Below are 10,754 nucleotides of genomic sequence, written 5' to 3'. Positions count from 1 at the left end.
TTAACTTCATTCTGTTTCACTGATGTATTTCTAGTGTTATTTCAGTCTTGTTTATTGTTAGTTTATAATACATGAATGGAAGTAGAGTTGCTTCTTCAATTTGGTTCTATGTTTAAAGGTTTTCCTTGGCTGTTCTAGGGTCTTTGCTTTTTTATATGAAATCTAGACTCAACATTTCCATTTAGAGTGCATTGAATCTACCATGGTATTTGAGAAGAATTCACTCATAATAATATTAAGTTGTCTAGGTAGAGAATAAGGGGTATATATCTCTCCATTTATTTCAGTGATTTCAATATATTATATTGCTTTGTGTAGAGATATTATATATCTTTTGATATATTTATCCCATTTAATTTATGCTTTCCTTTTTATTGAGTTTATTGGAACTTTTTAGGTATACAGTACAGTTACATTCATCATTGTGATCTTGTATCTTTACACGACAGATCTTGGTTTTCATTTTTCCTCATACCCCTGCTCTCCCTTCACCCCCTCCAACCTCCCCTATTTACAAAGACTTTGTTTCTGTTTTTTCCTTTTCTCATATGTTTTTCTTTTCCCTTATTTCCTTTCCCCATACCCTTCCCACTTCCCCTACACCTTTAGCCCTTTTCTTCCTATATCACATTGTCATTTATACAATTTGTATCTTAGTTACACTTTTAGTTATACTTTCTAATTTTATTTTAAATTACATTGTTTTACACTTTGTTATACTTTCTAATTTTATTTTAAATTATACTGTTTTACTTATTCCACTTGGTCATTATTAGTGTAAAAATGCAAGTATAATAATCTCGTATCCAGTGACATATTTAAACTCAATTACTAGTTTTACAAGCATTTTCTTAATTGATGGAATTTTATGCCTGTAGTTTTTCTTTCCTGCAGATGTTTTTATTTCTCCTTTTCCAATGTGGAGGCCTTTGTGAAAAATCTTGTTCCATTGAACAGATGTGGAACAACCTCACCAAACCCCATCTGGCTCATCATTCTTCATTTTTTTATTATTACAGCCACTATGGCAAGCAGTGTGGAGAAATATCAAAATGTTTCCCAACGTTGAAACATCCCACTTGACTTCTGTAAAATGACCTCCTGTCTCACCTCTCCTGACTTTGGCTCCTGACAGTTTCAAAACCCCATTCCTGCCTACCTACTTGGTGTGCCCTGTCACACCAAGGCTCTGACCTCCAGGTATCCTGATACCCAGGTGGGGATGGTTTACTTCCTGGACACCTATCCTGTGCCAACCTCAGTTTCTCCCCTCAGACCATGGCTCTGACACTCAGGGATAACTAAGCAGAAAAGGGTTGCAGGAGGAGATGGAGTCACTGACAAGGTAGCTGTGGGATGCAGAGCTGATAACAGCAGAAAGGCGGGATGAACCTAGGACCCTTTGCCCAGTGTGGGGCCTCCTCCTCCCACAGAGCCTGAAGGTGACTGACTGAGCCCAGGTTGTCTTTTCTGCCACCTGAGGCAAGACCCCCAGAACAAGGCTCTAACTGTCCAGGTTGGTCCTCTGGGCCAACAGGGGGCACTCACCTGAGAATACTGCCCTGGGGAACAGAAGGGCAGCAGAGACAGAACTGGATTATTCTGGGATGCCATCAGGGAGGGGCTTCCCAGTCCCCCCAGGGCAGCCCCTGGCCATGACCTGACTGAGCCCAGGTCCTGTGTCGTCTCCTCACAGAAGCACAGACCTGAGGACGGGGCCGTGACTCCCAGGATCCCTGTGGCTGAGAGTAGGGAGGGGCTCGTCCTCAACAATCTACCCCAGTGTGCTGCAGCTCTGACACAGAGGCAGGTCTGGATCCTCTGTGGTTCCTCTGCCTGGGGAGGGGCTTCCTTGGTCCCCCACACTCCCTCTCCTTGACCTCTCTGAGCCTGGTCCTGGTTTTATACATTGCTTACACCTGAAGCAGGGACATCTGAACAAGGCTGTGACTCTCCTTCTCCCCTGAGGTGAAGGGGGTGCTCACCTGAGAATTCTGCTGGTTGCACTCTCAAATATGGAGAAATTTCTGGATTTGTTTGGGACCTTTACTTTCTCTGAGATGTAGATTCCTAGGTCCCTGCTCAGCCTCTCAAGTCGAACTTCCTGATCCTAGGCCTTCTCTGCTCCTCCCGCCTGAAGCGCAGCCTTTAGAATGAAGTTCTGATATGGTCCACATCTCAGAGAGGTAAAAAGAACACTCTCCTGAGAATTCTGTACCATATGTTGAAGGAAAGTGAGCTATGAATTTTCTAGAATGTCCTGGGACTCTCTATCTAAAGTGAGATTCCTCAGTCTCCAAACAGCCCTTTAATCCTAACTGTGCCTAGGTCCTACCTACTTTTCTCACTGAATCTCAGTCCTCAGTAAAGAGTTCCGTCAATTAGTTCAAAGCCTCAGTCCATGGGCTGGGGATTTAGCTCAGTGGCTGCCGCTTGCCTTGAAAGTGCAAGAACAGGCGTTCAATCCCAGGTAAAAAAAAAAAAAAAAAAAAAAGAAAAAAAAAAAGCCTCAGTCCTTAGAAAAAGGCACCCTGCATCAGATAGTTCACGTGGAAAGTCTGTTTGGAAACTGACCATGTCCCACCCCGGGTAAAGAGTTCCAGAACAATGTAGAAAAGCCTCTGTTCTCTTCCACGAAACATGCCCCATTTTTTTCAATACTTTTTTCTATATGTACTGACATGATGAGATATTTTTTCTGACCTATTCTATGTAAGGAATTAAAATGGAAATTTTTTCTAATGTCAAATCATATTTTCATTATGTGGAACAATCTTTGTTTATTTAATTTCTTGCAATGTTGGATATGCTACTTATTTATGCAGGACATTTGCTGCTATAAGAGGAAGTTTAAGTGTTCTTGCCCTGGAGTATGCTCATGTGGTTTATGAATCCAGGAGAGCTGGTCTGGAAGCACGATTTCAACAAGCACCATTTCTGCAGGCTGTAGATGTCAGATCTGATGGTGGTAAGCTTCCCAGAGCACTGGTGGAAATGGTCTACAAAACAACCTTGTCCTGAAACCTCTGAGGGAGGCCTGAGTTTTGAATATAGTTTCATTTCTTGAAGTGTAATTAAAATATTCTCTGCCTGTTTAGACAGTTTTGTTATTTATAAATTTTATTGCTAAAAAGTAATCATGAATTCTCTACACCTGAACCCCAGCATCGGCAATGTAAAATACATGGCACATCTTGTTCAGTTGTGTCTCCCCATCTACCTATATCACAGCCACTGGAAGAATGCAGATCAAAGCAAAAGCATCCCACTATTCCTTCTTCTAATATTTAATATACATTTGTAAAAAATAAGGGCAATTTAAAAAATACATTCAGTTGCTATCCTTTCTGAAGTGCATAAATGATCTTTGCATATTCGGCTATATTAAATACTTTTCCAATAGACTCATGCTTTTGAAGTAGTTTCTCTGAAGGCATAACCACGTGTGGTACATATGCCATAACTCTTGTTATGTGTCTTAGTTCATTTTTAATCTCAGCATTTCCTCCCCTTTCTCTCTTTTCCCTTGCAATGGTTTAGTTGTTGAAAGCAGAGGGCCTCTATTCTTTTCTGTTTGCCATATTCTGGTTTTGCTGAATGCCACACTATGGTCTGTTTTAATATATTCTTCATAGCTTAGTTTCTGGGGCCTCATGATTTCATAGTTTCATCTTGCATCATGACCTTCCCCAGTCCTAAATTCAGCCATGGCTCCAAGGATGTTCATTCTAGGAGAATAGTTCTAGAAATCTACTTCTGGGTGTTATAGGTGCTCATTGCTACCGAGGAGTTGTCAGCTATTATATTTCTCTGCTTACTGAACAATGAATATGTACATATGTATATGCAGCATGTTTATGCCTATCTACAAATATTTATATATATATACACTTCTGTTTTGATATTTTCATATTAAGTTCAGTGTGACTTTATCCTGATGTCTCCCACTGCAAACTGTTCCCACAAGGATCATTCTAGCACCTCCTCTGGCCGATCTATAGCTTCTCCCTCCATCAGTGAGAGACCTGGATCCTGACCACCACACACACACTCTATTTAATTAATGGTTCAGTTCCAGTATACTGGAATTAGAAGTTTTGACAAATGCATTGTGCTTTCATTTAAATCAGGGAGGACTGCTTCAGTAGCTTTCTTCTTGCCAGACACAATATCTGACATCTGCAACATAAAGGTATATAGGATTTATCGACTCATGTGTTCAGTCTATAAAAGGCAGACTCAAAGACAGGAACACTGTGGGGGAAGGACTTGAGGAACAATGCTTTAATAGTGGCAGGAGGCAGAGCTGGAGAAGAGTGCAAGAGAGTAAAGACCAGGGAACATATATACGTAGCACTCAAGGTTCTGCTTCGATGAACCACTCAGACATACTCAGGAACATGTTTCACTAACCTGCTAGGTGTTCCTTAATATAGTGCAGTTTACCTATCAAGATTAACAGCCAAAAATCACCTCCAGCCATGTTCAAACCTAAACACATCTATTTAAATTGTACTTACTCTCTCCAAAGGAAGACAATACCAAGTTCATAATTCCACCTAACATAATGCAACTTCCCTCATATGACCAGAAACAAAGTAATTCCTTCTCTAAAGTCTGAACAATTCCAGAATTTTTTAAAAAACCAAAGTCCAATTCTTTTCTGAGACTCAGTGCAAATCCTTTGATTTCAACAATTGATTTCAGTTGTGTCCAGCGTCACCTACATGTCAGTTGCCTACCACAAAGCCTCAAGGTATGCAGAAGTGTTTTTTACTGGGTCTAAAGAATACCTTCCTGATTGTGTTAATATTCCTGAACATGTGTATTTCTTGTGATTCAAATGTGCATTGATCTGTGTGGTTTTCCTTTATCCCCTGAAACTCTGTGATAACGCTTGGCTCATCTCCTATCTTGGAGCCCTGTGGACCTTGTGTAATTTGTTTTAGCCCTGGAGGAACGATGCTCAGTGTTTGTCAAATGACCTCCATCCATTCCACTTCTGCCTTTGAGTAGGCCTACCATGGGCTGATTCCACTGAATGTGTGAGCCAGATAAACTGCTCTTCCTTTAAGTAGCATGTATTCTCCATATTGTCAAAGTAGCAGGAGAGTGACTAATAAAAAAATTGGAATCAGGACCAAGGCTACTGCTATGGTCAAACCTGACTATGTTGTCCAAAGTTTTGGAAGTGGTTTGAAGGAGATATTTGGCAAGGCAGATATCCAGGGATGCAGGCTAGTAAAGTCCTAGAATGTTATGAGCAGTGCTTAATGTGCAAAACTGGTCAGAGGTCAGAAGAACTGAAAGCTGATATGTAGTGGTTATAGTAAGGTCCTGGCTTCAGAGTTTTCAATTGGGAACAGTTGTCCATTGGAAGTTGTATTAGATATCATGTATATTATGCTATGGCAGAAAATTTATCTACATTTTGCCAATTTTCTGCAACTTTGTGGGAGACTGTGACTAATGGTGCAGGGACTAATTAATTTGACAATGGAAATTATAGGGTCAGGCAATATTTAGGTTGTATCGTGTTTACTGCTGAATGCCGGCAGCAAAATCCCCAGTGAGTTTCATGAGGCAATTGCAGCACTGAATGATTTTCAAGTTCTAGTGTTTTATTAGAAAGAAGTCTTTGCACGTATGGGGCCAAGGAGATAATAACTGTTGAAAGATCTGCATTAAAAAGAAGCCATAGGGCAGGGATTTAGCTCAGTGGTTCTGGCGCCTGCTTTTCAAGCACAAGGACATGAGTTTGATCCCTGGTACCATTTTAAAAAAGCCATTTACTTTGTACAGGACCAAGAAGAAAAATACCTTGAGGGCATGTAAAAAAATCACCAAGTCTTCACCCATTACACAATCAAGGGCATAGCACTGCAAATCTTTCGTTTCAAGAGAGTGTCCTTGGGATTCTCTAAGGCAATTGTGGCAAACAAATGGCTTGTGTGCTGTAGCAAGCATGTGCAGCCTTCTCTGTGGGCACATGAGCCAAGTTGCTTCAGGAAGTAAATTTGCCCCACCGTTCCCCAACAGAGAAACATTCTGGTTTAATTTCAGTATTGGTGCTTCGCCACAAATAAGTGGGTTTGGGGCTGCAGTTTGGGCACTTGTCTCTAAGAGGTTCACCATCACTGCTCTGGGGCTACTTTTTCAGGGCCACCGGGGCTAGTGTACCCCTGTGTTCAGCCATCCAGATCCCCAGTAGCCATTGCAGTCATGTGTCAAGGGAACCTGGCTTCTGCACAAGATGATGGGCAACCCTGTTGTTATTCACGTGGTGCTGGGTTTTCAAGCACACAGAGTGTGAGAGAGATGGAGACTGAGAGGCTTCCACCCAAATCTCAGGAGAAGGTGTGACAAGGGTCACAGTTCCTGACCAGAGCTCATGAGAGAGCAGTGTATAAAACTCTGTGAGTGAAATGAAAAGTAATCAAGACCCTAAGAATTTGGGGTTGCCAAGTACATGAACTTTCATTTTAAGGAACCCACAGCACTGAGTGGAGCAGGTCCAAATCAATAGCCATGTGAGCTACATCTGGAATGTTCAGAGGGCCAGAGCTGTCCAAGCAGTTTGTAGTTCACATCTGAACACACCCTGCCCTGGCTGCTGGACATGGCTCGGTGGGATTTAGAGTTTGCCATGCTGAGACTCAGTCTTGAGTCTAATTCTTGTTCTAATTCCAGTCTCTCCCCATTCCTCCCTTTTGAAATGGAAATGTGTATCATATGCTCTTGTATATTGGAAGAATTCTACTTTCTTCTTGATTTTTATAGATCAGAGTTTGACTGGAGTCTCATGGGGAGACTTTGGATTTGGAATTTTGTACAATAATGGAATTGTTTGGGCTTTGGCCACTTTTAGAGATGGACTAACTACATTTTGAGTAAAGACATGCACATGAGCCTGTTAGGGGTCAGGGAAGAATTACGGTGGTGTAAGTGTAAAAGTTTCCCCTGTTCCTGAAATCCTAATGTTTGGTAGTGGGTCCTCGTGTTACGGAAGGAATCAGTAAGTGACACACAGTGAGGCAGCAGAATGGAAGCAAAATAATAAATTTACTCATCGATAAGGGTCGATCGCACATAAGCCGTGCCTGGAACACTGGGTTACAACTCCTCCTTTTGTAGGGTTTTACAGCCTTGACTTCATTTGGGTGGTTACATTTCATTCTCACAGTTCAAATCATGGTCACAAAATAGTTAATCTTTTCAACCCAGACGTAACAGTTCTTTGCAGTTGGGGAGTTCACCTTTAAGATTCGCCTAGTTATCTATTCTAGCCCATAGGAAGGGGGTGTTCAGGGTCAGGGGAACAAATGTTAGCAATGGATTCTTTCATTTAGACACTTTTATGATCAGGTGGCTCCAGTCTCATCAGAGCTCAAGACCTTGAATGTTATCTCAGGGTCAGACCAAATGCCTCATTCAGCAATTAGTGCCTTTGGTGCCTATTAGTTTTGAGCTTAACAAAACAAACTGCTGTTAGAGACAGCAGAAGCCATTTTACATTGTAACACTTTATAGGTTTTTGCTATTTATAAAAGTTTTCCCTATCACTGGTAGGAATGGGAAAGTCACTCAGGCAGTACTACAATGTACATATTCTTTCCTCTGACTCTCTCTCTCTGTCTCTGTCTCTCTCCTGGTTGCCATGGTATGAGAAACATTGCTCCTCCACAGCCTTCTGCCAAGCTATTCTGCTATGGAACCAACTAAGCATGCACTGAATCCTCTGACAACTATAAGCACCACCATGCCTCTTCTCCTTTGACTAACAGTTCATTGGTATTTTCTCTCAGGCACAGTAAATCTATGAAAGAAATAGGAATATCTAAATAACTGGATATAGATATGCATAAATATAATATAGGTTGCAATTTACTTTTTGCATATGCACATTTAATCATTTCAGAACCAGTTTTTATGAGACAGTCTTTCCTCCATTATAATTTTTAATATCAAACTGTGACCACTTATTGTCTTGAGCAGGTGTAGAAAAGGAGATCAGGAGGCCTGTGTTAGACCAAAAAGAGGCTCAAACACTTGAGATGGAAAGAAAACTACCATTAAATAGAATGGACACTGAACCACACAGAATGAAAACACAAGGAGAATTAGTGGAAGACCCCTTTCTCAAACTTGGTCCACACACAAGGTGAATAGGCACACAGAACACTTTCTCTTCTTCCCCTGCATCCTCTTCCCTCTAAGAATCCTCCTCCCCTGGCCTCAGACCCCACCCTATCATGTGAAGCCCCTTTTCCTAACCCTCCTCCACCATCTTCTTCCAAGCCAGTGAAATTCATGTGACTTCACTTTGTACTTTCAGGTGCCCAATGAAGAATGAAGAATGTCCAAAGACTCCTTAAAGGGCTCTCAGGAATAGACCTCCTTGCAGAGGTGTCTACCTCTTCCAGCAAACTTAAGAAAAGAAGATGATCAACACAGCTCTGCCATTTACAACAGCTTGAAAAGCAAACTCTTATCAACATGAGCCAAAGCAGGAACAGCTATGGAGGAACGCAATGACCTAGAGTGAAGGTATGCATAGATGGTGACATGAGTCAGACCAGAGAACTCAGGACTGTCCCGGGAGTCTGCCAAGGTCAGGCCCTTGAGAAATGGGCAACAGTATCGATGTGAGTTTTATCCCAACTGGTGCACAAGTGTGATGAGAATAAAACCAACCCCTTATGAGGAGGTGTGTGTGCATGTTCTCTGATCATGCAGGGGAATGAAGAGTGTAGTTAGTTGTGTGAGAAAGAACAGTGGTGGGTCCTGTAGGATTGGTTTCCAGAGAGATTGGTCCTTGGCAGCCAGATATGGCAGAGAAGACCTGGCTCAGGTCTGAATACCAAAGACAATTTGTCCCTAAGCATTTTGTTCCACAGGCAAAGAACGTGCTGTCTCTCTGCGCCAGTGCACTAATTTCTACCTGGCTGGGGAGAGGTGATGTATGTGGGACAGCAGGGTCTCTCCCAGGAATAGCACAGACTGTTATTACCTCATCACCTACCTCATGGTGGATTTGTTCCTGGGCTTCATTCTGTTCCCCTGATCCATCTCTAGAGCTGTCTCACTGTGCTGATTGTTGTTAGTTCCTAATCCTTGAGATGAAGTGGGACAACTCCAAATTTGTTCAACATTTAAAAGATGTCTTTGGCTGTTCTAGGGCTTTGCATTTATATATATATATATTTGTTATAAGTGGGAGTCCCAATTTCTGCTTTGATTTGTATGGAGTTGAATCTGTCAAGGTATTTGGGAAGAAGCGACACTGTAAATTTATTAAATTGTATGGGTAGTAAACAAATTATATATCTCTATATACTTCAATTTCCATTCTATCATCTCTTCAATATATTATGTTTGTCAATGCTGAGATCTTCAATATCTCTTGTCAGATTTATCCCTTTAATTCATATTTTCCAATCTTATTTTAAATTGTATTGCCGCATTTTGATTTCCATTTTTTTTTTTACTAGCTAAAACAAAAATGCTTTATAATGAACTGGTATCCTGTGACAATCATAAACACAATTATTTGTTTTAGATGCATTTCCTTAACTTATAAAGTGTTGCTTTTTAAATTTCTTATTATTGTAAATAGAAATTTTCTTTTTTTCTTTTTTTTGGTACCGAGGATTGAACTTGGGTCCTTGCGCTTGCAAAGCAGGCCACCGAACAGCTGAGCTAAATCCCCGGCACTCATTTTCTTTTTCTATCCTGGGCTTCACTATAAAAATCTTGGACTATTGAACATAATTTTAGGGACAGTGTTTAATAATTCTGCAAAACAACCCTGTTCTGTGAAATTTTGAGTCTTAGGGTATATATGAGTCAAGCCACTGCTGAAATCAGGTTCCTTAAATAGTTTCCTACAGGCAAAAATCCCCCTTAATTTCTGGTACATGAATACCTGCCTCATCTCTCCCGAGCTGTAAAATGCAAGCCTGAGTATTATACCTATTAGGACAAGCAGATCCCACAGATTGTGAAAAAGACTAGGACACTCATTTGAACGTTGTTCACAGAAGTCCTGATAGACTGAAGCAAGTGATTCAGTGAACAAACCCACAACACTAGTGGAATGTAAGGAAACACTGGTAAGAGGAGGTGAGAGAGAAACATTCCCTGCTACTAGCCAATGGGTGAATTGAGATGCTGCATAGCCATAGGTGAAGACAGAAAGTGGGATGATCCTTATTTCCACATAGACTTAGACGTGGCCAGATTAGTATGGAGGAACTAAAGTTATGCCACACACACCTAGGGGATGGTGGTAGGGAGAGAGCACGGAATGTACCACTGAATCATGTGTCTGTGGGAAAGTGTGGAAGAAACACTGGCTCCTTGTCATGCCATCCACCAACATAGGGCTGGGAAAATGAGCAGCAGTGGTAGGTCAATTTGGAAGGCTATGTAGTACTAAAGAATTGCCCTCTTCCATCAAGTAGACCATCCTCACCTCCTCAGCAGATCCCACGTCACTATGGGATCTACTGGGGAAGCTAGGTGCTATCCTAGCCCCTCTGCCAGGACTGGATGGGCTGGGGGTGTAGCTGATGACCCAGCAGAGCCCACGGGGTAGGCACTCACTTTCCCAGGAGGAGTGTGTAAAGAGAGCTCAGCAGGCCTCTCTCAGACCACGGGGAGGCTTAGAAACTTGAGGGATGCGACGGAAGTCATGTTGCTGGGATGGACACGTGAACGCTCTGAGGAACACAAGGGAGTAAGTGAAGACCCCG

The sequence above is a fragment of the Fukomys damarensis genome, unplaced genomic scaffold (assembly GCF_012274545.1).
Source record: "Fukomys damarensis isolate Sample0158 unplaced genomic scaffold, DMR_v1.0_HiC HiC_scaffold_39, whole genome shotgun sequence".
In the NCBI taxonomy this organism is placed as follows: domain Eukaryota; kingdom Metazoa; phylum Chordata; class Mammalia; order Rodentia; family Bathyergidae; genus Fukomys; species Fukomys damarensis.
The sequence above is the reverse complement of the archived record's forward strand: the minus strand, read 5'-3'. Positions refer to the sequence as shown.